At 53.8% G+C, this 27,396-nt stretch overlaps 1 protein-coding gene across 1 annotated transcript in view; it reads left to right on the forward strand.

Moving 5' to 3' along the window:
* Positions 1-2,485: 2,485 nt before the first annotated feature.
* Positions 2,486-27,396, forward strand: part of CHST3 (carbohydrate sulfotransferase 3) — a 37,139-nt gene continuing 12,228 nt past the window's right edge. The window contains exon 1 of the mRNA XM_043596575.1: positions 2,486-2,995. The gene's annotated coding sequence lies outside the window, so the exon portion shown is untranslated. The remainder of the gene's footprint in view (positions 2,996-27,396) is intronic.

A 27,396-nucleotide genomic window follows, 5' to 3' on the forward strand; every position in this document is an offset into this window, starting at 1 on the left:
CAGAATCTGAAGCAGGCTCCAGGCTCTGAGCTGTCAGCACGGAGTCCAACGCGGGGCTCAAACCCACGAACCGGGAGATCATGACCTGAGTGGATGTCGGACACTTAACTGGACTGAGCCACCCAGGCGCTCAGGCTCCACATTCTAACCACTCTGCAATTCTGCCTCTGGCCTGGAAAGTTCTTTTTTCAACAGGGTACAATTTTTCAATTTTTCAAACAGGGTAATAAAAAACAAAACAAAACAAACAAACAAAAAACAAGACCAAATCTCTTGGCGGAGCAACTGTGACAAGAAGTTAAGCCTGGAACCTATTGTACGATGGAAGTTCTAATGTCCTGCCAGACGTTTACCCTCTCCCTCTCACTTGCAATCAAGACAGCCTCCAACGAAGGCCCAATTATTAGCTGTCACGCCAGCCCAGAGAAACTCGTTTCTTTCAATTGCTGGTCGCTTTACCTAGAAAGCTCTGTCCCATCTCTGACTTCTCTTCTGCCTGCAGAATTCTGGCTCATCTCGGAAGCCCAGGTCTGGGGTCTTCAGCTCTGAGAATAAGGCTATAGCACTGAATGATTCCCAGGGCTGACAGTCACATCACATTCCACCTGCCCCGGAGCTATGCAGGCCTGTGATCTAGTTCTGGAGACACCCACTCCCTTACCCCCAGCCCCAGCCTCCCCTCACATAGCACATTGTATCATTAGTATTTATTTAGACTTAGATCTGTCTCCTCTGGACAGAAGGTGGGACTACGACTTATCTACCTCTGTGGGTCCCAGTATCTAGAATGTGCTCAGTAAGTATTGGGTGAACACAGGAAGTTCCCAGTGGCCACCTGTGCTGCTCCTCCCCACGTCAGTAGCACAATCCGTTCTCTATAATCTGGCGATGACACAGTCCTAGGTTTCAGCCTTTGTATTCCCTGACGTGCTTACAAAGTTCTGGCACTAAAATCCCAGACTCCATGTGTCTGACAGGAAGGCCTGCCTCATAAGGCCAGCAGGTGCAGTTAAACATAGCTTCTTGACAGATCTGTGTGCCTCAGAGGAGGCCCTCCCTTCAGAGAAGAGATGATGGAGTCTGAAGAATCCCCCCCCTCCCCCCCCGAAACTGATTGGAGAACATGCAGACGAATTCCAGAGCACAGGTCCTCGCCCTGTGGATGTTGAGGCTAGGGAGATGTGGAGAGGGACTCAGGATGCTTACCCAGGAGGTGATTTAGGGTCTGAGCTCTCACCAAATTTCCAGTCCCCTGGAGGTCACAGAACTGTTAATAATAGAACTGAAGCACCCAGTCGGGTTTTTTCTGCCCAAAGAGACACCAAGGTCTCACTTCACAGTCTGGAGCACTTTGCCCAGGTCCCTCCAGCCCACAGTCCTGGTGGAAGCTTGGGCTGGGCTGGACCCAGATAATAAACAGGGCCCTCTGACTTCCGCCACCTGTGAGGATTTCAGCCCAGGTTAGGCCGGGGCCATGCTCCATTCTGTTCAGGTTTCTTTTCTACACATGGTGAAAATGACCAGGGCGGCATAAGTGTAGATGTTCAGGTTGTTGCTTTTTAAAAAATTTTCCTATTTCTTCTTTTCGGGAAATAACCTCTTGTGTCTAAGCCCTGGACTATCCCATTAAATGTCAGGACCACTGTCTTAAAGAGGCCTGAATTAGCTCATGGCGCTAAGCGTTGAGAAGCCTCAGGAGAAAAACCTAGCAAGCCCAGCTCAAAGCCCGGGAGGCCGGGGCACCACAGGATGCAGGCAGCTGACAAGGAGTCTCGGCTTGTGTTCCAATTCCGAGCACTTCACCACGCTCCAGGTTAAGTTGGCCTTGTACCCCGTGAGCCGGCACTGCCCGGCCGGGCACTGCCCCGCGCGTGGGAGGCAACAAGCTGCCCGCCCGACGTCCAGCAGCACCCACCCCACCCTCCGCGGGAGGCGCCGATCGCCACCCCCAGGAGGGTCGGAAGATTACGCGAAGCCGCTCTGGCTGGTCCGCGTGGACCCTACTTCCTTCTTGCTTCGCGGGTCTCGTACTAGGGGATCCCCGGACTGGAGGCGCGAGAAAGCGGTAGGGCGGGAGGGTGACCTGTGACCGCCCAGAGAGGGTGTGCTTTGGTCTTTGGAAGCCCTGGGGACCGTCACTTGGATCCACCACCCCAACATCCGGCCTAGAAGCAGCGCAGCCAGGGGGATGTCTCCGGCGAGGGATAGGATGGGAGGCCGGTAAGGGCTTGGGAGGCTCTGGCAGGGTGAAGCCGCGAAGATCCGCACGCCGCCTCTCCCCCCACCTACCCACCCCGGGGCCGGGAGCTCCTCCCAGTCTCTCCGCGAGGAGGTGGGGGATCCGAGAGGCCCCCAGCGAGTCCCCGGGGAGGGCGGGCCGAGGTGCAGTGCCCGGAACAAAGGCCCACAGAGGGGTCCCGGAGAGCGCGGCTCCCCGGGGGCGGGGGCGGGCCCCCTCCCTCCCTCCCCCCTCAGCTCCTCCCTCTCCTCCCCTCCTTCCAGCCAGAGGCCGGGCCGGCGCGCTGCCCAAGCTGCGCCAACTTCGCCAACGGTTCCCAAGTTGCTGGGCGCGCAGGGCTGGGAGCTGGGTGGGGTGAGGAAGGAGAGGAGGAGGAGGAGGAGGACGAGGAGGAGGGCTCCCCGGGCGCCTTGGACGCGGTTCAGGAATCCGCCGCCGCCGCGGGCCGCTCGCGGGCTCGGGCCCGAGCGGGGAGGGCGCCAGGCAAGACCGCTCGCTCGCTCGCTGCGCAGGACGGCGCCCGCCTGGCGCCGATTCCCGCTCGGCGTGCGAACCGGCGGGGCCGCGCCTCCCTCCCTCCCCGCCGCCGCCGCCGCCGCCTCCGGGGGGGCACAGAGCCCGGGCCGCGAGGGATCGGAGCCGCTTCTGCCGGGCTCTACGCAGAGGAGGACAAAGTTGCGAGCGGATGCTGCAAGCGCCGGACCCCAGCCGCGGACAGTCGGATCCGCCCCCGCCGGAGGAGGCTCGGCGGCCGGGGTAAGTAGGGCGCCGGCGTCCCGGAACCGCCTCCGAGGCCCGGGCAAGGCCGCCCAGCCGTGCGCCCCCCAACCTTCCCCGTCCGGGCGGCCCGCCAAACTTTGGAGGAAGAGGGGGCGAAACGGAGCGTGGGAGAGGGAGTTCCCGGCCCAGGGAGAACTCCACGCAGGCACCCGCAGTCCCTAGACCCAGCCCGCACCCAGATTCACAGCTGCCAGGTACTCGCAGCTCATCATCATGCAAGCCACAGACACATCGCGCACTCGCTCTGAGCACACGCCACACGGACTCCGCACACCGCGCAGGCCGAAATGTACAATTCCGGGGGCGCCAGGGTTTGGATGTTTAGACCAAGCATGCCCTCTTCCCGCCTGCCCTCAAGAAAATCCACGGTCTTTGTCTGCAGCCCCCCCAGTGAGGGGCCCCCACAGCGTGATGGGCCGGGGAAGAGCTGTCTTGTCTTTACAAGTCGTGGCCGGCACCCCGAGGCTAGAAGTGGGGAGGGGGAAACAGACACTGCAGTTGGATCTCGGGGTTCGGCAGAAGCGAGTCTGGTGTGGAAAGTCCGTGTCTTGGTGATGTGTCTGGGTGTGCGCAGCCCTTCCGGAGGCGAGGCCGGGAGAGAGGAGGGAGTGATTCATAAAACTCAGACCCGGCATGCTGGGCTCTGAGCAGAGTGGAAAAAGCAGCAGGCCGATGCTGCCCTGCGCGGGACAGCTGGGTGGTGGCAGTGACAGGGCTTGCAGAGGAAAGCACACAGACCCTCCCCCCACCCCGGCGGATGTGCTTCCTCAGAGGGACTTCCAGGAGGACCAGCGGAGGAGATTCCAGCCCTGGATGGGTGTGTCAACCGGGGTGGGGGACGTTTAAGGCTCCCAAGGTCTTGAAGAAACCAGGGCAGTGCTGGAGCCCTTCTCATTTTCACTGCACCTGAAGCTGTGTTTATTTTCAGGTGCCCTGGTGTGCTGGGGCCCTGGGATATTTCAAGGATTGTCCTGGACCAAGCACAGTGCTTGGCACACAGCTGGTACTCAATGAGTAGTTGTTTGATGATTAATGGCACCAATATTAACGTTCGCTAAGGACTCACTGTGAGCCAAGCCTGGTGGCCTCACCTGGGTTGGATTTGGTGTTGCTGCAGAGGAGGCGGCCCTGAGTGGTTCCAGGGAGCCCTGCCTGAGCTGCCTGGAGAAGCGGCCCCAGCGGTGTCTTCCACTGTGCCCTGTGGGCTGGCCCTGCGGTCTTGAATCTCATCGTTGACCTATGCTCCCCTAAGAGGGGCAGCAGGAAAGCCTCCATGTCTATACCTGGCTACGCAGGGGATGGTGTTGCACGCTTCTTCCTGGCTCCTGCTGGCCTGGCTGGAAATGGGTCTCGTGAAAGGTCTAGGGGCTGTGTCCTCCAGCAGGAGCTTGGCTCTGGTGGCAGCAGGTGGAGGGGGGGTAGTCGCAGTCCCTGTACCGAACGTTGGGCGGGTTTCTGTGTGCCCGCGGGCATGCCTTTCCCAGAGGAGCTGAAACATCTCATGTTCCCGGAACTGGGATCACAAGCAGTCTTGGGAGTGCTTCCCTACCGGCATGAGATTGAGAGGGTGCAAGGGTATGGGACAAGCTGGCCGTGGAATCACAAGATGTGTCATTCCCCCGCCCCTTCGTGAATAGGTTCAGTCTGCATTTCGAGCTTCTACATGGCCTAAATGCTGAAATTAGCAGAGCACGTGGGCAGCACCAGAACTACGTGGGTGGCCCCAGGTGAGAGAGGGAGTGACCTGGACCTGGCCACCTCCGGTTTCGGGTGGCGTGCCACAACCAGTGCTTCCCCGTATCACCTTCCCACCTTGTGTCTTCTGTGAATCAAGAGCCCTGCATACGTTATCTCATTAAGCCTTTCCATCCCTGTGAAGTTAGCATTTTGTGGCCATTTGGCAGATTAGGAAACTGAGGCTCAGAAAGTTACGTAAGTTTTTCGAAGTCGCACTGCTGACGAGGCACAAAGCTGGGATTTGGACCTGGACGGTCTCACTCTGGAACTCACGCTGTCTCCGCCGTGGGAGGCTGTCTCCAAGGTCCCTACTAGTTCTCCATGGCAACAAAGAAGCCACACTGGCTACTTGCTAACGTGGTCCTGGGGCCTCTGACTGTAGTCCTTTTTCCACACTCTCTGCCCAGACTGGGCTACACCATGGGCCATGGGAAATTAAACTCTGGGTGGCTTCAGGCCTCTGGAGCCTTCCATGTAGAGCTGGAGTTGGGAAATGATGAGAGATTTGGAAGTGAATTGAGGGAGATGATTTGCTGCTTCTCCGAGAAGACAAAGCTGTCACTTGTGACCATACAAGTCTTTTGGGTTTGGGAGAAATTGCCAGGTAGACATCCTCAGATGGTATTTCCTTTTTTTTTTTTTTTTTTTCCGGCCCTCACCAGAGTGGAAATCTGTTAACACGGGGAAATCAGTCCTCACCTGCCCCCGCCTGCGTGGTGAAGATAGAGGGACATGTTGTGGCTGTCCTTCCTGCACCTACCATGTGCCCCGGGGCAGTTTCTGGTCCCCAAGAGAGATGGGTGGGACAGAGCTGGGGTGGGGAGTGATGATGCATGGCTCACCTGGTCCCTAGCTTATGCTTTCCCACATGGGCCCCACAGAGGGACAGCGGTTATCAACCCCACTTTACAGATGAGGAAGTGAGGCTCAGAGAGGTGCAGTGGATGCCCAAGGTCACGAAGCTGGGAGCCGGCAAGCTATCTGCCTTCAGGCCCCCCTGCAGGCACTTAGGGGCCGCCATGGTCTCAGTCTGGTTTGTACTGTGTACCCCCCAAGGGCTGAGAGGGCTACCTCTCACTGCTCTGCCCACCCCCATCTCCGGCCAGCATGTCTATGGTACGGGAAAAACTGGCAACCTTAGAAAAAGGAGCAACTACCCAGCTGGCCCCTCCCACCTTCCCCAGGAAGCCCACTGGGGTGAGCTCCGTGAGCCTTGACAGTGTTGAGCTGCAGGTATTGGCATCGTCTTCTGGCTCCATTGTGGAGTGGACACGCCGTCCAGGATAGAGGTTGGGAGACTGGGTGTGGGGAGAAACTGCCCCCACCCGAGGGACAGGGGCTGTTCGTCTGTGCACCCTGGCTCCATCCCAGTGTCTGAGACGTGGAGGCGCTTAGGAACACTGTCAGGTGATGGGTGAAGCCCAGGGAGCGGCTGCGAGCGAGCACCTCTGCTGGGAAGTCATAAAGCAAGGGGAGCCAAGGGAATCTTAGCTGGAATCTTAGCCGTGAGGAAACCCAGAAGTCTCTGCGCGTCATGAAGTCACGTAGGAGGAAAAGAAAACAGCTCTCTTTTTCATTCCTTAAACAGAAATAAGAAATAATGTCACCTTTTCTTCCCTGACCACTAACTAGACGATAGAATGCTGCTTGTCCTGCCCTGAGCACGTGGCTTCCTCAGCTGGGTGTGGGGTGGTCCCTGTCGGGCTGGACAGTCTGTTCTGTGCTTGGAGGGGGACACACTCAGTCTTTGGCTCCATTGCCCCAAATCTGGCCGCTTGCTCCCCCTGCCCTTATCCACCACCGTGGAGAGAGAGGTGGCAGGCAGGCCATGGGGAGCGCCCGGCCACCCGTAGCTTCATATCCACCCTCCATTCCTCGCCCTCTTGTCTCTCCCCTCCATGTTTCCCTCCCTCCCCTCCTCTCCCCTGCTCCACAAAGATGTCTGTGTGCTGAAGGACTGTGGGTTTCTCTAGGCCCTGGGAAATTTATCACTGGGGTTCTAGAGGACTCTGAAAAGGATTTGGAGGAAAGTGTGGAAAATAAATAAGCCAGGTCCTAGTTCAGCGTCTCCTAAATACCACAAGTAAACAGCCATCTCGGAGGCCAGCCTGGGAAGCACTGTCCTGGCCTCCCGTGGTTACACCTGGCTTACTGGCTGCTTTCACCAGCTCCCTCCTCCCTATCCCCTCCCTGTCCAGCCCCTCCTCCTTGACTTTGGGAGCCTCAAAAGTCAGGGAACACACCGGGCCACCGGGCTGTCCTTATGCTGCGGGAGGCTGGCACACTGGCCACCGGGACCAGGAGGAACATGTGGGAGAAAAGTCCGCCTAGGGTTCCAGCTCAACCCTGTGCCATCTGAGCAAGTCTCGGCCTTGGTCCCACTCAGCGAGGCAGAAGGTGGTCTCTCCGTTGGTGAGTTTTACTTTGATGGTGGAGAATGGTGGGGCTTTTTTTCCAGCTTTGTGGCACCTGATGAAGCTTTGTGTCTTAAATGTCAGTTTCGAGTGGCTGGACCAAAGCTAGCTTCCCCCTCTTGTGTCCATCCAAGGTGGGGCTCACTTGTGAAGAAACCTTCAAAACCCATACAGTTAGCTTGAAGGGCTTTCTGGACTAACTAGAGTGTCAAGGCTCTTTGCTTTTGGCCGGAGTCATATCAGATTAGGCCACATCAGCTTAGGGTGCTGGTGGTCTAAAAGGTTTCAAGAAGTCCCAGCACTGTTGTAAGTTACTATGCCTATAGGGTAGGAAGCAAATTCATGATCGCTTCAGAACTTCAGTGCATTTAATTGACCACTCTAAAACCCAGCACCTAGTGAGGAGAGCGAGCTGGGGCTCTCTGTGGGGGCGGTTGCTGGCTGGGACCTAGAGAGTGGCTGAGGGGCCTTTCCACTGGATGTGAGCTGGGTCAGCAAATGCAAACCTCCGGGATCTGGGGAGCAGGCACTGCCGGAAGGCTCTGGGTCCTGCCTCTGGCCAGGGAGTCCCTTTCTCATGCTGCTGCCAGGCTGCAACAGAGAGAGTACTTGGGTGTGAGCCCCATAACTTGCAGCCTTGGTGGGTTGATAGGAGAGAGAATGCATACCCGTGTACTCACAGACCATCACACGTATCATCATGGGCATTTCAACACACACACACACACACACACACACATTCAGATATGTCCCCCTTCCCCGCCAAACACAAATATTTCAGTAAACAGCTAGACATAGTATATACCAAAACATTTGTAGGCCAAGTGCATGCATACACAAATACACAAACACAGGGACACACTCATTCCAAAAGGCAAATTATGTAATGGTTAAGAGCACATAACCTAAAGCCGGAGTGCCTGCAGTACTGCTTAGTGACTGTGTGACCTTGGGCAAGTTGCTTAACCTCTCGGGGCCTTAGTTTCTTAATCGGTAAGAGATTAGTTCACTGACAGCTCTCGGTCCTGGGTGATAGGGCTCTCAGTGAATTAATATCTGTGAGGAGTTTAGAAACGTGCCTGTACGTTGAACTAGGTCTGTGTTACAAGTATTATTCACCGCATACTCTCTGCCCCAGATACTCAGTCCTGCATTCACAAGACTTCCCAGAGAGGTGCTCAAAAGCTTGCTAGTGAATGGAATCAATCACTTTGCACATTCTGAGCCCTGATTTCTCAGAATGTGTGGCATTTGCTATACTAGACACCAATTAGAATTTATTAGGAAAATAATTTCATCTTCCCTCAGAAAGCTCATTATTTTAACAGTGTTGGTCCTAACTCCCCCAGAGAAGGCCAAGATTCCTTTAGCAGCAGAGGTTTTCAAACTAGGTGCCACGGAGCCCCAGAGTTCAGTGGGGACCCCTCCGAGGCCTGACGGGAGGGGGCTCCAGGCCTCTCCCCGCCGTGTCTGTGGTATGCATCGGGCTTCTGAGGGAAGTTCTGGTTCAGAAGTCTCCACAGCTCAGCCATTTGAAAGCCCCCCTCTACAGGCAGACCTGCTTCCCTTCTTGTGTGTGTGCATGCCTGTTCACACACGCCGAGCCGGTGCCGGTGTGAGCCCACACAGCCACCTGAGGTGGGGCCCCGGGGCCTCCCCGGTCTCCTTCCCTCTTCCCTCTTCTCCCTTGCCCTCCAGCTGCCTCACCATCTGCAGAATTCTGGGAAGTGCTAACAAGTCTGAGCCAAAGCAGCGCTATCTGAGGAAATATTTTGAAAACAAACTGGGCCACCCCCCCCCCCCCCCCCCCCCCCCGGCTGAGACTACACCAGTTTTCAGCAAGAAATTTCACAACTCGAATCACGCCTGGGGCACGTGGGCCTGGCTCCCCTCCGGACAAGGCCTGGGGCCTGCAGGGTTAAGGACAGACGTACCTGAAGAGGCCCCAGATAGAAAGCTATAGCACCTGTGAGGAAGGGGAAGTCAGCCTCACAGGGGGGATGAAGAACCGAAACACCCATGACCGTGAAGGTCAGGCGCCCTATCTTATTTTTGCTCTGAGGAGCTGTTTTCCTCTGACGGTTCCTCCATACACATCTGGGTGCAGGTGTCCAGGGGTCAGGGGCACGGGAGGCGTTAGTAATGGCAGCTAGCATGCACAGCACCGTGCCCTTAGAACCTTCCGGGCCTGCGACCGTGTTCTCACAGGAAGCTCTTAAGGGAGGTTTCTTGTTATTGCCATATTACAGACAGGCAGACAGAACCACAGAGGCAGAATGCGTTGCCCACATCCCCCGGCTCGAAAGTGCACAGCGGGGTCTGAGCCCTGTGGCCTGGCTCCCGTAACCAGTACCCGGAACCCTGCCACAACCCTGCCGTGTGTGAACCTGCGCGCTGCCGTGGCTGCGGCCCGAGGAGGGACAGAGAGAGTGCACGCAAGAGCAGGCATTTCATAACTGGCCAGGGCGTGCCGCTGCTCTCTGGCCAGGAAGCTCTGGGGAGGCTGGCTTCAGGGGCAGCTCCGTGAAGGCGCTGCGGGTGGGAGTTCGAGCCCTCGGCCTTCCCCAGGCTGACCCGGACGGGGCATTTGTGATGGTCCGTCAGCCTCTTTTGCGAGGCCGGCCATGTGCTTCCCCTTGGCAATGATCTGGCTTCAGGAACTGGCATAGATGGCAGGAGAAGGGATTTAAACAAGTAAGGAGGAACTGGCAGATCAGGGCGGTCCAACAAGACAGGAGGAGCCCCACCCTGGGGTAGGTGCCGAGCTGCTTGGGATGCCAGCGGCTTCCATGGGCCCTGAGATCTTCCCGCTGGATAGCATGCCCAGTTTCCCCTTCCCCAGCCCTCACCTTATCTTCACTCGTCCACCTTCCAAATTATCCTCTTTCCCCAGACAGTGCATCCAGCTCTGCCTCTCCAGCTGCCAAGAACATTCTCCTTCCTTCTTTTCTGGTGGCCAGCTCCCATTCAGCCCCAGGCCTCAGCTTAGGTGTCACCTCTGGAAGCCTAGGTCAGCTGCCGGCATGTCTCCCCCTTGTCACACTTTACCCCACTGTGTGGCCATTGCTGGTTTCATGGTCTGTGGTCTCCTATGGGTAGTGAGCTCTGTGAGGCAGGACAGCGTCTGTCTCGTCCCCCTTGGTGTCCCCAGTGCTTCCACAGCTTCAGTGAGTCCCCACCTGACTGTGGAACCGTGAGTGGTGGATAGGACACAAAGCCACACCGTGCAGGAGAGGACAGTGCTCAGCCTCCCGGATGGGATGCGCTTGTTAGGGAGTGGTCTGAGTCTGCCCCCTCCAACTCACCATGACTCCCACCATGACCCAGCCCCAGCCCCATCAGCAAGTGCTTCTCAGTCCTGTCCCCTTGTGGACGGATGTCCGTTCAGCCCCTCCAGCCCCTCCGGGGCTCAGCCCCACCCCCAGGTAACGCAGATCTCCTGTGGCTGAGTCCTTTCCCCTGAGCCCAACTGGCAAGCTGCCTGGGGGTGGGGGGTGGGGGTTCCGGCTGAAGCCCTCAAGTTACTCTTGCAGAAGTAGTGGAGCCCTGAGTGCTAAGTTCTCCTCTAGGCCACCCAGGGAGACACATTAGGTGCTTCAGCCCTGGCAGCGCCTGTCCAGATACTACATGCCTGCTCATGCCTGACACTGCGCAGGGTAGCCTGGGGGTAGCAGAAAGTGCCCTCGGGCCAGACGGGGAGAGGAGACTTGGGCACAGATAACCATCCTGGAGTCCAACTGTGATGAGCCCACAAAGGTGGACATGAGGGAGGACTTGGGGAGGGCTTCATGGATGAGGTGGGTCAGGCGCAAGGAGGGAACTTGGGCAAAGGCAGGGATGGGAGAGTTCAGATCGAATGCAGAGAATGGCAAGGAGTCCATTTGGACTGAACTGTAATTTGAAGGATGCACGAAGAGAGATGAGGCAGGATGGACTTGTGGTTGCAGGTGCAGCCTGTAGAGCCAGGCTGCTTGCAAGGGAAGGGAACCCTGCTCCCCACATGCTGTGTGACCATGCCAAGTTGCTTAACCTCTCTGTGCCTCAGTTTTCTCATTTGTAAAATGGAGATGCTAATAGTACCCACCATATGGGGGTGATAGGAGAATAAAATGTGTCCCTGTGCGAGTGTTTACAGCAGTGCCTCACACAACGGTAAGCATCAAGAAGAATGAGCTATTATTTTTTTAATAAATGCAGCTAGAAAAGTAAATTGAGGTCAGATCATAGAGGCCCTTGAATGTCATACTTTACATTTGCTAAGCACCTGCTGTGTGCCAAGTATTTCACACACCATCTCACTAAGCCCCATACAACCCAGCAAGGTTGATAGCAATGTTTCCATTTTATAGATGAGGAAACAGGTTCAGAGAGGCAGGTTAACCTACCCAAGATCACTTGGCCAGGAGGATTCAGGGGCAGTAATGAAATCCAGGTCTTTCTGGCAGTTAGGTCTTCCCTCAATGTGGAGTTTGGAGAGACATGACAGGGAGCATGGGGGTCACAGCTAGGAGCAGAGCACCAATGCTATAGCTGTGGGTCCCGGGGGCAGGGAGGACAGGAGGTGCCAGGGGAAGGAGAGATACCATGCAAGCCTGAAGGGCAAGGAGACAGGGAGGGTGAGAGGCCCAGTACACAGCTCCCATTCACAGCCCAGGGGTACCACTGAGTCATCCTGGGAAAGCATGACATCACTGAGTCTCACAGTCTGCTGCCTACCTGCCAGCCTGCCCTCTGGGGTTCTCTGGTGTCCTTGTGCCCAAAGTCCTGCAAGGGACCTTTGGGTAGCAGAGCCAGGTCAGCCTTCTGGCTTCCTGTCCTGAGTTCTCCTCTCCGGCTGCTGTCTCCCACCTTCCCCGCGTTCTCTTCCCTGCCTGGGGTCTCCCGTACCCCCACTCATAAGCTCAGCTTTGGCAGGAGCTTCTGGAAGTGGTAATGGACATGAAGAGCTTGCAAAAGTACATCTTTGCCAGGCCTTGGATTGTAATTCTGGAAATCCCAGTGTTGGAATCGATTTTAAAAAGTAAAGTCTCGGGGCGCCTGGGTGGCGCAGTCGGTTAAGCCTCCGACTTCAGCCAGGTCACGATCTCGCGGTCTGTGAGTTCGAGCCCCGCGTCAGGCTCTGGGCTGATGGCTCAGAGCCTGGAGCCTGTTTCCGATTCTGTGTCTCCCTCTCTCTCTGCCCCTCCCCCGTTCATGCTCTGTCTCTCTCTGTCCCAAAAATAAATAAAAAACGTTGAAAAAAAAAATTAAAAAAAAAAAAAAAGTAAAGTCTGGTTGAGCTGTGTGCCCAGCACTCTGACAGGTCCCAAAGGCCTCTGCCTTCCTTGTAGGTACAGTTGAGTATCTGAGAGCTCTGTGTGTACTAAGCATCCTCAGGCTGAGTGATTTATTTGCATCTGTCTGATTGCATGAGGTAGCCCCACTTTACAGATGCCAACACTGAGGCCCAGAGAGGTTAGGTGACTTGTCCAAGGTCACACAGCCAAGATTCAAACCCTCAGCTGTCCAACTAAAGCTGTGCCTATGCTCTTAGCCACTGCACCATCCAGCTGCACGACAAAGCCATCAGAGAATCATAGGAGATAAGGCGTATGAACCTATGTCTGCCAAATAGTGTGGTGCAGACAGGAAGTACCAGGAAGAGTTTTCATCCTTCAGTGTGGATCACTCCCTAGAGTTTCTTAGAGATTGTGGATCCATTTAGGAGGCGGCAGAGAGCACCCAGCTTCTTGGCCATGCAAACCCTGCTGACATGGCCATTTAGGGTGAGACTCACCTCTCCGGAAGGAGCACGGGGCTTCAGAGGATGCCTGCTCTGTTTTTGGTGGGCCAGACCTGGAAAAGGAGTGTGAGTCAAGAGAGGGGCCGAGTGCCAGCTTCCTCGGCCCGGTCTGCAGGCGCAGGATGCCAGGCTGACGCAGCTGCTGCTGGGACTCCCAGCCCCGTCCCACCCCAGCCGCTCCAGCTGGGAGGAGGGGCCCATGGCCAGCCCTGTGCTGAACGGTGTCCTCCCCCTCCACAACCTCACAAGGGAGGCATGGTCACCCCCATCTTCCAGGCGAGGACACTGAGGCTTAGAGAGGTTTTCTGGCTCACCTGAATTCCCTGGGCTGGAAAGGGGAGAAACGGACACTCTTAAGTCTTCTTTTCTGTGGAGACAGAGGAGGGAGGAGTTCAGCTGCCCTCTGACACCGAGAGTACAGGCCAGCTCTGTTCTCAGGCTTGCATTTCTGCTTCATTCTGCCGTCACTGCGTCCCTGTGTTGCGGAGAGAATGGCCCTCTGGGTGAGAGAGAAAAGCTCGGATTTCCCTTGGGCTATGAGTTACCATTTTTCCAGGAGTACTTTTGAAGCCACAGGGGCCTCCTCAGGCCTCCAGCACTGGCTCCTTCTACGCCAGATAGCCAGCCCCGCCCGAGTCCTGCCCTGGAAACCAAGGGCCTCCACGAGACACCTGGCTTAGGTGATTACCCAGCATGTGACTCAACCGACCGGTGCTGGATTCTCAGGGGTCCCTATCCCCTTTTTAATGCCCAAGTCCCAGGTTAGCACAAGTCCAATGGCCCTCCCCACAGCTATGTGGGGATCCCCCAGGATTCCACAGCCTGCAGGGTGGGTTCTCCTGACACTGTCCCCGCCCCCCCCCCCAAGCCCCCAGGACCCCTCCGGCTTCAGGGGTGGCCACGCCCCCCTCACACCTAGAAGGGAGGGGACCCAAACCAGTGACTCCCCCCACCCCCCAACATAGTAACAATTTCCGGAGAGTTGTTGCTTTTCTTGCGGGGAACATAGACTGTTAAGTTTGACTGTAGGGACAATTCTGTTTCCCAGTTGCCTCCAAATTTTCCTTTCGGGCTTTGCCTCTGCTTAAATTTTCATACAGAGGCCTGTTAAAATGACTTCTAAAATGGGAGTCTTCACCTCAAAAGAACTCTGCCTCTACCTCTACAGGTAATTTAATTAATTTTTTTTTTAGTGTAAGTTTTATGAATTCAGTAATACATGCCCATGGTCCGAAATTGGAAAGGTACAAAAGGGTATATGGTGAAATGTCTTTCAAACTGAGGTGCTACCCAGAGAATAGCTGCCCCAAGACAGTGTGATCACCGTCCTGGGTCACTGCTAGGCCAGTGAGTGCTCCCTCCCAAGCTGTGCTGGCTGCCGCATCCCAGCTTCCCGCCACCCCTCCTCCCCCAGCAGTCACCTTCGACTCTTCCACCCACGAGACACAAAGGCTCCCACGTCCTTCATCCCCTCCAGCCCCAGCATGGCCCCTCAGCTTCCAGGGGAGCATTCTTCTGTGCCTCTCCATTTTCCCCTCTTGCCTGGCTGGGCTGGGGTCTGCAGCTGTGGCCTGTGGGGTCAGGGCCTGACCATGGTGATCGGGCCGGACATGCTGCCTCTTGGCCAGACTGCATGTTCAGAGTCCCCTGGGTGTGGGGGCTCACATAGACAGGTCGGCCCTTCTCCACGGCCATTTGGAGTGTGACTGAGTGTGACCTAGGCCTCCCTTGCTCCCCTCCCCTCCCCTCTCTCCCCCCCTTCCTTCCCTTCATCCCTCCTCCTTTCCTTACATGTTTATGTGGTGCTGTATAGCGAACGTTAACTTTAATATGTATGAATGGAGCAAGGCAGAGAAATAAATAGTGCCAGGAGAGCAACGTGCTAGAGATTTGCTGTAAGCCGACCCCGCCTTTCACCTCGTGGCCTTACATCTCTAGCTGGGTGACCTTGGGCAAGTTGCTTACCTTCTCTGAACCTTCCTTTCTCACCTGGATAATGAAGGCAAGGATGGCGGTAAGGATCCAGACTGTGCACAGGGCTGGCATGAGGACCAGGAGTAGCAGAAAGGCTTTCTTTTTTTTTTTTTTTTTTTTTTTTTTTTTTTTATATATTTTTTTTTCAACGTTTATTTATTTTTGGGACAGAGAGAGACAGAGCATGAACGGGGGAGGGGCAGAGAGAGAGGGAGACACAGAATCGGAAGCAGGCTCCAGGCTCTGAGCCATCAGCCCAGAGCCCGATGCGGGGCTGGAACTCACGGACCGCGAGATCGTGACCTGGCTGAAGTCGGACACCCAACCGACTGCGCCACCCAGGCGCCCCCAGAAAGGCTTTCTAAGGAGGAGAAGGTGACATATGTGTGGGGGTGGGAGGGGGCAGTGCTTTTACTCTGGGGGACTGATGATGGCTGATGGCTGTGGGGGCTGGATCAAGGAAGGCTCTGGGGACAGGTGGGGTTTGGCCTCAGCCTTAGGATAGACTTTGGCCAGACACAGCGAGGGAGGGGATGACCCCTGGGCTCTGCCTGCCTTCCCGTGGGAATGCCTTTTCTCTGTTTCCACCCAGTAATGGACCCTCAGCTTTGTTATTTTTTAAGTACTGACTTTATAGTTTTTATAAGAGTGTGCAAAATAGATGCTTAGTGTGCAAAATTCAAGTAAAATGGACAAATGCAGAGAAGAAAGCAACAAATCCCCCCCCCCCTCCACCTCCAGTCCAACCACCCAGAAGTAACCAGCTAGTTATTTCATCCACATACTTCTCCGGGCACATGTACATGGAAGAGGAGGCGGTGGAGAGAAGGTTTTACAAACATGGGGAAATGCACAGTTTAGTTTAAGTTTTAGGCCAGTGTTGTAAGGTGGCCGTGTTCCAAAACAGCCCCTCTTATTGTTCAAGGCCTCCGGAGGGCATTGTGTGGGGGAAGGGAACTCACATGCTGTGATCTCTAAAGCCTCCTAATTCAGACCCCTTACAAAAGGGGAGCCAGCTGAAATAGGTACATACCGGCTCCAGAAGAGTGCTTATTAACCTTCAGACCAAAACCTCAAAGATACGCAGAACTGAAACAAAACTCTTACGAAACCCGTGTGTATCTTTATGACACGTGCACTCTGATATTTTCGGTTCTATACAGTTCTATTTTATTTTTTACAAAAAAGTTTGCCGACCTACCAAAGTGATGGCAGACTGGAGTTTTAAAAGTATTGCTCTAGAAGAGTGATTTTCAAACTTTACAGCAGACTCACCTGCAGAACTTGTTGGACTCCCCCCCAGAGATTCTGATTGAAGAGGTCTGGGGAAGGGCCCGAGAATGTGCATTTCCACCAAGTTCCCAGCTGCTGCTGCCACTGGCCCCGGACCCCACTTTGAGATCTGACCAGCCTAGATTGTTTTTTAAAGCAAGGTGCTTCCTGGCAGAGACTTCCAGAGGACTTGCTTTATTCAACAGATGAGAATTGCCGATGGCTAACACGAGCATTAGGTCTCTGGCATTTTTGAAGGTGCTGGTCAGGCACTATCTTTGGGATCTTAAATGCCACCCTCCTGAAATCCAGCTTACTCTATTAATGTCAAGTGCCGCATGCAGAAAAGGTCTGCTAAGCAAAGGGACATTTATGCCCAGCCCTGGTTGAATTACCTGCCTCTTAAATCCCAAACCCACAGAACATAAAACCCTCCCAGCCCTTTTGAAAACACTGTTCTTCTATGGGGAATGAAAGGTGCCATTTACTATGCAGAATTCACCTTTCTGGTTTTTTAAAGGGAAGAAGGTAAGTCAAGCATGACCACCCCATGGGGAAAGCTGTTCCTCCCACTCCGGTTGGGGTCTGGTGGGTTTCACTGGCTGTCGCTGGGTTCCCGACTTTCACCAGAACCTCGTCCTGACTCTGTAACTGAGCGCGCATCAGCACTGGGGTTTCCCAGCCCTGCTGACTTGTGAGACTGGCCTAATGTTTTACGCTGCTTCTGCTCCTCCAACCAGGGAACTCTCAGCCCCCACTCCTAATCCTCCCCCTTCACAGCCTTGGGGCCCCCTCCCCAGTCTTGCAATCCTCTAGAAGCCAGCCCTCAGCTGGGAGCAGCCTCGTGAGGGAGGGAAGTGTTAAATGGGCACAGAGCCCCTCTGTTCCATTAACAATGGCCCGTTGATGACTGGATTCAGCCCAGGACGGCCCCCTTGACTGGACTTTGGGGAGGAGGAAGGACTCCAGGCCCCCCCGCCCCCCCCAGGCAGCCATTTCTGGGTGTGAAGTTGATTCCAGTGCTGGCCTCTGCCCACAGAACCTCATTCTTCAGGCCCTGATGCAGCAGTGAGAGACCCCCTCACCCTTCCTATCCCTTCCCAGGGGCAGTTTGGGGCCCCAGGAGTGATTTAGTTCAGTGTGATTCAACAAACATCTATTGAACAGCTGCTGGGCAGGGAGGCTCAGTGCTAAGTAGCTGTGGGGAGTGAGACTAGCTGCTGACATGGGTTCAATGCTTATTATGGTCAACCCCATCCCTGGCCCCCGAGCAGAGTCACCAAGGAGCTTATAAACATTTCAGTGTGCAGCTCACCCCACCCTGGATTTTCCGGAGTGAATCTTAGGCCCTGATGTTTTATAAAAGCTCTCAGAGTGATTCTCATTCCCAGTGGAGCCTCCTATTGGTTAGACACTGTGCTAAGCATTGAACTTGTAGCACCCATTTTATGAGGTAGGTGCTTGTGGGAGGCTGAATAATGGCTCCCCAAAGATGTCTACACATGAACCCCACTCTGGATGTGTTACTTCCCCATGGTAAAAGGACTTTGCAGTGTGACCAAGTTAAGGATTTTGTGATAGGGAGATTATCTGGGAGATACCCTGGATTATCCAGTGGGCCCAATGTAAGCATAAGAGTCCCGATAAAAGGGAGATTTGAGGGCCACCTGGGTAGTTCAGTTGGTTAAGTGTCCGAATTGAGCTCAGGTCATGATTTTGCAGTTTATGGGTTTGAGCCCCATGTCGGCTCTATGCTGCCAGCTCAGAGCCCGAAGCCTGCTTTGGATTCTGTGTCTCCCCTCTCTCTCTGCCCCTCCCCCACTCGTGCTCTGTCTGTCTGTTTCTCTCTCAAAAATAAATGAACATTAAAATTTTTTTTTTAAAAAAGGGAGATTTGACTATAGAAGAGGAAGTCAGAGTGATGCCTCAAGAAAAAAAGACTCAACCAGCCATTGCTGGCTTTGAAGATGGATGAGGGGGCCATGGGCCATGGAAAGCAGGAAGCCTCTAGAAGCTAAGCTGGAAAAGGCAAGGAAGCAGATTCTCCCCTCAGGCCTCTGGAAGGAATGAAAGCCTGTTGACACCTTGATTTTAGTCCAAACTGACCTTGGAATTCTGACATTCAGAACTCTTTTTTTTTTTTTTTTAAACATTTATTTATTTTTGAAAGAGAGCACGCATTCGTGAGCGGGGGGAGGGGCAGAGAGAGGAGGAGACAGAATCTGAAGCTGGCTCCATGCTCTCTTTGCAAAGCCAGAGACAATGGGGCTCGAACCCATGAACTGTGAGATATGACCTGAGCTGAAGTCAGATGCTCAACCAACTGAGCCCCCCAGGCACCCCTGACATTCAGAACTCTTAAGGTAATACATAGGTGTTGTTTGAAGCCACCGAGTTGATGGTGGGGTGTTACAACAGCTATAGGAAATGAATACAAGGCTATTACTACCTGTTTTACAGGTGAGACACAGGGAGGTGAGACAGTCACCTGGGGTCACACAGCTGGTGGGTGACAGAGCTGGAACAGGAAGAGCTCAGGTGTGTCGGACCCCTCACTCAGTGTGCTCTCCACCTCACTGCACTGCCCCTCTTTGCAGCCAGACAGACATGGGTCTGAATCCAAGCTGCGACCCATTCTTTCTGGTGTCCTTTGCTAATGGTGGGATCCATTTGGCCAGGGAGAATATATGCAGGGTGGGCGGGCAGGTGGAGGAAAGCTAGGGTGGGCCAGGTTGTCCCCCAGTGGAATGCCCTGTTTGAACTTCGTTCGATTCTGGAGGAATGGTGCCCACGGGCACTGTCCCCGGTCTCCTCTGCTGCGTGTCATGACGCCATCTTTCAAGGTCACGCAGTCTCTAGGATCTGGCCCTACTACAGCAGACCAGCCCCTGTTCAGAACCACAGGGTTGGGCAGGAGCAGCTTCCGCTCAATGTCACCCGCAGCCAGCACCAGCTGCTTATCTGGGACAGCCAGCAGGCTCCTATTTCCTGGGAGGCCGGCAGTGGCCTTGTGCCTTCAAAGGATGTTTCTTCCAAGACTCTAAGAACCTTGTGTTTGAGGTCGCGTGTGTCTCTTTGAGGAGTGTGAGACAAACAGAGGGTCTAGAGGGTTGTCTAGAGTCACACAGCAAGTAGGTGACAGGTCCTGGTAGACCAGTCCCAGCCAGAACTCTCAGCTGCCCGCTGCTATATGGCACCCACCTTTTGGCTAAACCGGTTTGTTCAGTGATTCAGCACAGTGGTTGCATTCATGAACTGTGGAGCCAGACTGCCTGGGTTCAAACCCCAGCTCTCCCTTGTGCCTGAGGGCAGGTTGTTTGGCCTCTCCTGGCCTAGGTGGGGGTGGTGATCAGTACCTAGAAAGGTACTGCCCTACCTTCCTGTAGGGTTGTCCTGAGGACTAAACACATATGTGTGAGGTGCCTTGTTTCTGGTCAGGGTTAACTTGTTAGTATTCAGCTCCCCTGGGGCGCAGGCTGTCTCTTCCCCACTCTGTTCCCAGTGCCTCGGCCCCTGCTTGGCCCAGAGCAAGTACTCTGCAAATGAATTAACTTGTCCAATGTGAGCCTTTATCATCCAGAGAGGTTCCCTAGGTGCTTTCCCCAGACTTTTAACTTTTTACAAGTTCTACCTTAGTTCTTCAAACCCTTCTCCTGCTCCTTCTTGCCTGGGAGCTGCAGAATGGCCCTAAAGCAGCCAGGGGCGTGCCCAATTCTCACAAACCGTGAGTGCCCGTGTTACACAGTTGGGAAGGCCCTGCCGAGCTCTCCCGGGGGTCCGGGCCCTGTGGCAGCACTCTTTGCACACCGAGTCTTGTGTGGCCTCTTCTGGACCCTGTGCCTGTTCCCAGCGTCTCTTCCACTGGGAAGCCAGGCCTTCCAGCTGATGGGGGGGCGGGGGGGTGGTCACAGACCATGTCAGTCCCTCCAGTCCTGCCTCCCTCTTCTGCTTTGTCCTTCTGTAAGGATGGGGCTTCCTCATCAGGTTCTCCTTCCTCACTCAGCCTGCCCCACAAAAAGCCCCCAAGGTTATCCTTGCACCTGAATAGATCCCAGGGGGGTCACCAGTTCATGGTTCTACAAAAAGCCAGACTCAGAGTTCCAGTTTGGATTCAACCGGTTCACTCTCCTGCCCCCAGGAAGACGGTTTCTGCTCAGGCTTCTTGCCCACCTCTAGCAGTATTTTCAAAGACCTCTTTCAACCCTGCCTCTGTGGTGAGAGCCCGTTTCCTTTCTTTTGCTGTTCAATTAAACTTTTGAAATTGTCTAAGTTTTAAAGTCTAGTTAGTTGACACACAGTGTTATATTCGTTTCAGGTGTACAATACAGTGATTCTATAATTCCGTATATCACCCGGTGCTCATTGTGACAAGTCTACTCCTTAGTCCCCAATTTTTAAATTTTTTGAGGTTTGAGACAATTATAGGTATACATGCAATTTTAGGAAGTAAAACAGAAAGATCCCATGAACCATTACCCAGTTCCCCTTACGGTAACATCGTACAAAAGTCTTACACAAGATCACGACCAGGACAGTGACGCTGACAGTTGAGACAGAGCCCCGCAGGGATCCCTCATGTTGCCTTTTATAGCCCTAACCACGTCCCTCCCGCCCCCACCCCTAACTTAGCTCCTGACAATACTAATCTGTTCTTCCGTCTTTACAGTTTTGTCATTTCTAGAATTTTATATAAATGGAATCATGCAGTATGTAACCTTTTGAGACTGGCTTTTTTTCGCTCAGTACCCCTGGAATGCATCCAAGTTGTGTGTAGTTATAGTTCATGCCTTTTTTTTTTTTTTAAGTTTATTTATTTTGAGGGGAAGTGGGAGGGGCAGAGGGAGTGGGAAATAGAGAATCCCAAGCAGGTTCCACACTCAGCATGGAGCCCAACTTGGGGCTCGAAGTCATGACTGTGAAATCATGACCTGAGCCGAAATCAAGAGTCTGGTGCTTAACCCACCGAGCCATCCAGGAACCCCAGTTCGTGTCTTTTTATGGCTGAGTAGTATCCCATGGTTTAGGGGAGCTGGTTTTAAATGGACTGCTCCAACACAGACCTAGACGTTCCCCCAAGTGCTTGTGTGTCCTGAGTGAAACAAGGAACACAGACCTGTTCACCTGGCATGGCCATCTGTCCCTGGTCAGCAAGGGATCAGCAACCCTCCCTCCCCGCCCCCCGCCTCCCCTCCCCTACAACCACCAGTCTGGTCTTGCTCCTGAGCTGGTGCCACAGGCAGGTGCTCCTTAAGCAGGCTGGATGGGCTAAAGCCTGGCTTTCAGTCCTTGGCCATTCTAGGTTAGAATCACCCGCAGAGCTTTAAACAATCAATGCCCAAGCCATACCCAGACTAATTCACTCATAATCTCTGGGGGTGGGACCCAGGCCTCAGTAACTTCTGAACACCCCCTCCCCCAAACCCTTGCCCCAGCCAGGTGACTGTCACCTGCTACCAAGCAGAGCGCAGGCTGACTCTTAGCAAAGGCACAAGAGCCATGCTGTCCCTCTAGCCATGGCAGACGTCACCAAGCAATCACAGATAGCCCTCTTCTCCTGTGAGACGTACTTTTTCAGATACAGCGCGCTGGGCAGCCACTTCCAATTGATCAGCCTTGGCCCAGGAGTTGAAATTGACTTGCCCTCCCAGTTGGGAAGCCTGAAACTATTTGGCGATGGCCATGTTCAGGCCTGAGGCCTGGTGCATTGCATGAGTGTCCCTCCCAATAATGCTTTCTAGTGACCAGTAGTCATAGGGGCAGCAACGGCTACAGTAGGCAAGGATTGTCTGGGCTGGTCCCACAGGAAAAGCAATGAATCCACCCGCACCCTTCCCCTGCAGCAGCCTACACCCCAGCTGAGCGAGAGATGCTCAAGGGGAGTGCACACCAACAGCACTCCTAGCACGGTAGGCTCTGGCTTCTAAAGACCAGCCTGTATGCAGAGCCTCCCACAAGCTTATCCGATGCTCGCAACAGCTCAGAACAGTTAAATACCTTGCCCACGGTCACCAGAGTGAATGGGAGAATAGGGACCCGGTCCAACTCGGATTCTAAGTCCAGGGTCGTCTGTCCAGTGCTCAGAGTAGGCAGCTGACTACCTGGACCTCTCCCCACCCTCAGACTCTCCTTTCCCAGGGCCGGGTACAGATAGGCTCTGTCGTGGCCATAGATCAGCTCAGACCATAGCAGAAGTCAGTGTGGGCTAGGACCCCTCTGCCCCTCTCTCTCCTACCCCTGGCTGCCCCCCCCACAGATGCAGTACTGGTTGGATGGTGGGCAGAACTCCCTGGTGAAAAAGAAAAGAGGCTGGGTCCCTTTTTTTTTTTTTTTTGGTCACAAGGAATAAAGCCCCTTCCTACTGCTAATGCACCATTATATGGGGGCTTGAGGAAACTGTAGGACTACAAGTACCCCAGAGGATCCAAACTCTGTTTCTTCTGCACAAAAGCCAGGAGGGTTGGAAGAATAGGGAGCAAAAGAAATTCTGTCCATCCTGTCCTGTGCTTGGAGGTTTTCTGGGCACAGAACATTCTGGAGTCCCCTTAGGAAGTTCAGTAAGTAGGATAGAGCAGGAAGGGGGTCCTGGGCTTATGTATTGAGAGTTTTTCCTCCCCGGTGATCTCAGAAATGCTGTTGTGGACTTCTCTTCACAAAGGCACAGAGTGAGGTGGGAAAGCTGTGTGACCATATTGAGGGGCACCCCCGGTCCCCCCCCGCAGCAGCCACAGGCTTCTCCTGAGCGTGTTCACCTACGATGTGCCCGTATGCGTGTATACATACTGGCACACGTTTCTGGTTGAAAGGTTGCTGATCAATAAAACTAACGAAAGCCCCCAAACCCGCAAATGAACACAGCCCTTTGTAGTAATGAGCACGACCAAAACCAGAAATCAAAGGGCACATAAGGAATGAGGGAGGGAAAGAACTCCATGGCCCAGAAGATTCCTAGCCTTCTTAGGCTGCTCCTCCTGAAGTAAGAATGGCAAATATGTGACACACGTGTCACCCCGTTCCCCTCTTACACACGTGGCAGACATCACTAATCAACCACCACATTCCTTCTCATGGAAAACAAGCTTGACCTCAGTCTTCTCACAGGGCTCTAGGCAGTCAACACCAATCTTCGGCTCGAGGCTTTGGCTCGTGGGTTGAGAATTACTTGCTGTCCTCAGCTTCACGGCATTCTTCGGTTTAAGATACTGGAAACCTGGTACGGTCACCATCTTTGTCAGGGCTCCCTCTTCCTCATGCTGGGTTCAGTTTCTCCCAGAGCTTCTTAGACGCCCTTGGTCGATCAAGTAAATATTAAGCACTAACTGTGCAGCAGGCAGTGGATTAGAACACAATTCCATGTACTCTTTTTTTAGTCCGGTTTATTTCATAACCACTTCCTTTTATTCAAGCAATACAAGCAATACAAGAAGGCATCAGTGAAAAGTGGGTCCCCATTCCCGCCCCTGTTTCCCAGTTGCCCTCAGCCACTCTTGCCAGCTTCTCGTTTTTCTCTCTTAGAGGCATTCTGTGTTCCAGCATTTGCGCATGTCCACCCCCGATTTTCCACAGATGGTAGTAAGACCTCACACGTTCTTGCTCCTTGCTTGTATCACTCATATCTTGAACAGCATTTCACATCAGCCCATAGAGAGCTGCCTCTTTCTTTTTTTTTTTAAATTTTTTTTTCAACGTTTTTTATTTATTTTTGGGACAGAGAGAGACAGAGCATGAACGGGGGAGGGGCAGAGAGAGAGGGAGACACAGAATCGGAAACAGGCTCCAGGCTCCGAGCCATCAGCCCAGAGCCTGACGCGGGGCTCGAACTCCCGGACCGCGAGATCGTGACCTGGCTGAAGTCGGACGCTTAACCGACTGCGCCACCCAGGCGCCCCAGTCTTTTTAATCAGCACAGAGTACTGTGCTGATAAAGGTACCATCATTTATCTAACTAGTTTTTTGTTTTGGGGGTGGGTCTTTCTTTCTTTCTTTCTTTCTTTTTTTTTTTGCCTATTAACACATACTAAGGTTATGTTCAGCCTTTTGCCATTAGAAACAGTTTACTGTTGTAGGTATCCTTGTAACTGTGACAGTGTATCTGCAAGTGTTATCTGCAGGATTAATTTCTAGAAGTGGTATTGCTGGGTCAAAAGGAGTGCGTATTTAAAATTGTAATGGTTTGGGGCGCCTGGGTGCCTCAGTCGGTTGAGCATCCGACTCTTGATTTCGGCTCAGGTCATGATCCCAAGGTCGTGGGATTGAGCCCTGCATTGGGCTCTGTGCTGAGAATAGAGGCTGCTTAAGGGTCTCTCTCTCCCTCCCCCCTGCCTCCCTCCCCCTGTTTTCTCTCTCTCTCTCTCTCCCCCTACCTTTCTCTCCCATTCTCTCTCTCCCTCTCAAATAAATTAAATTTTTTAAAATTGGTGATGGTTTTGCCAAATTGTCCTTCAAAAAGGATACTCCCCAAGGACGCCTGGGTGGCTCAGTCGGTTAAGCGTCTGACTTCAGCTCAGGTCACGATCTCGCGGTCCGTGAGTTCGAGCCCCGCGTCAGGCTCTGGGCTGACGGCTCAGAGCCTGGAGCCTGCTTCCGATTCTGTGTCTCCCTCTCTCTCTGCCCCTCCCCCTTTCATGCTCTCTCTGTCTCAAAAATAAATAAACGTTAAAAAAAATTAAAAAAAAAAAAAGGATACTCCTATCAACAAGAGGGTCCTACGTATCAGGACAGAACAGCTTGTGCTGCAGTAACAGTCAGACCCCCCGATCTCAGTGGCTACACCCAACAAAGGCTTATTTTTCACTTACGCTACATCTGGCTCAGGTTGGGAGGCTCTCCAGGCAGCAGCTCAGGATCTGTACTCAGCCAGCTGGAACATGTGGCCTCCCGTGTTGCCACAGCAAGAGAAGAGAGGGCCTGAGGAATGTGTGGGATCATCTGGAGGACCAGGCCTTGACGCGGCTCACGTCACTTTAACCTACGTCCCACTGATCCGATCTGGGTCATGTGCCTCAACGGGCTGGTGAAGGTGGAGAGCGCGTGGGCACGTGATGAGCACCAGGTCTCTGCTAGTCGTTTCCCCGTCCTTTGACCTGCACAGTATATTCCAGAATACGTTGTCCTCTGATCTGTGAGAAAACGGGCACCATGCATTATTCTGATTTGCCCTTATATGCTTTAGGCAATTGGCCTCAGCCTTTTTCTGCCGTTGTTCCCCTAGCAGATTATGTTCACACTCAAGACGCACTCCAGTGGGCTTGCCCCAATTTTCCCAGAACCCAAAAAAACATTTTGTGGGGAAGCCCTAAGACTTTTTTAAATTTTGGCTCTTATTCATAAAAACATATAAAGGCATGCGAGTAATAATATAAAATTAGCCGTGTAAAGATCTTTGCCAGCTGTGGTATGGAATGGATTGGCAGTGGTTCTGTGCAATTTCCTAGGCTCTCTGTAACTCCGCCTCCACTCTCGTTCATGGAAGCACAAGCCAAGTGAGGGAGAAAGGTGGAATTATAAGAACCTTGTGTCCATTCCAGTTCTTTTCAAAAGGCCTTTTTTTTTTTTTTTTTTTTTTTTGCAAATTTTGGTGCCTTAACTATTCTTAGTAACCTCACCGTTAATTATAACCTGCGGTGTTTTGTTCAGTAAAGGGCTTTATGGACTAAATCAAAGGCTTGGAGGATAGATACACAAGGCACATGTGCTTGAATAGAAGGTTTATGTTAGAAGAGACCTGGAATTTGGGCTGGCATTGCAGGGTGATGTCAGATCGTGGCATGCCAAAGCAAGGGGTGGTGAGGAATTCTGTTTGGTAGCCAGTAAGGATCCTGTAAAGTTGGGAGGGCAAATTGGTTTTATCTCACATGATGACCTGAATGGATTGGCATTGCAGTGAGAAGTGAGGCTACATCCAGTCTTAGCTGAAAAGGGGACGTTGATTGATTAGTGATGTCTGCTTCGGGCGCAGGGCTGCTGAGTGGTGACGTGTGCCACGTATTGCCATCCCTGTACAGACGCTTCTTAAGTGGGCTGAGCCGTGAGCGTCAGACCGATGACGCGGGGCAGGGCCAGCACTAGCCGGCGAGACAGGAGACCTACGCAGTCGAGTTTTGTCACCATCCACTTTGTATGCCTTGGTCTCTCTGAGCCTGAATTTCTACAGATGAAAAATGAGGAAGGGTGGATAAGAAAATCACCAAGTCCTGACATTCTGCAGTTTTAGGGCAAGAGCCATGTTCTTTCATGATCCATGGGGTGGTATGCAGGACAGATTTCTTTTGGACATCCGGGACACCAGCTTCCCCTGGAGCCCCTGTCTGGGCAAGTGCAGCAAAGCCCAGAGCAGGACTCCGCTCCGACCCAGCCCAGGGCCCCAGGTTCAGTGTGAGAGGTGCTGGAAGTGTCTCTGCTGACAGGGGGGCCTGGGACCATTCTCTGGGGCCCTGTATTTCACGAACCTGTTTTACACAGGCTCTGGGGTTTTACACAGGATGTTTTGCCCACAGGGCTGAGCAGGCCCTGATGAAGCGACTCTCAAATGGGGGTAGAGCGTGTGTTCCCCCTCATCCCCACAGAGCGAAACAGGGCGGGCTCCCCGAGAGTCTGTGGCGGCCCTGCCCCCACCAGGCTGGCCCTCAGCCCCATGGTCCACCTCGTGGCTGTGGCCCTCAGCTTCTCACAAGTTCTTGGATGTCCATGGCCGCTCAGGTGATACACACCTTCACCGTTGGCTGCTTCTACTCTGTCTCTGTCTTGGCTGAGGCGGAGCGCACGCCCGTAAGGAAGTCACAGAGGGGTCTGTTCCTGGGAGAGGAAGCTGGAGCCCTGGAATGTGAGCAAGCCCGAGGAGTAAGGACAGCCCCAAGCTGCAGCAGGGGGCATCAGCCAGACGTTCGTTCACTTCATTCTTTTATTCCTTCCCTTCTTCCTTCACTCGCTGATGCATCTAACAGCCCCCCTAGGCATCTACTCTCCTGTTAGACACTAAGCTTGAGATGCAGGGGGGCTTTGGTTCTTCCCAAGCCATCCTTGCTGATGTGGAATGGAACCTAGCTTGGACAGGCCCCTGGCTGGGCTTCTGCGTTCTCCAAGCAAAGATCGCCTACCTCATGGGCAGGCCCGGCGTTTGAACTCCTCCTCCCTGCCCTGCCCTCTGTTCTGCTCTCTGGGGGATTCCGAGACAACTCACAGAAACCCTCCTTATGGGCTTT

The sequence above is a fragment of the Prionailurus bengalensis genome, chromosome D2 (assembly GCF_016509475.1).
Source record: "Prionailurus bengalensis isolate Pbe53 chromosome D2, Fcat_Pben_1.1_paternal_pri, whole genome shotgun sequence".
Classification (NCBI taxonomy): domain Eukaryota; kingdom Metazoa; phylum Chordata; class Mammalia; order Carnivora; family Felidae; genus Prionailurus; species Prionailurus bengalensis.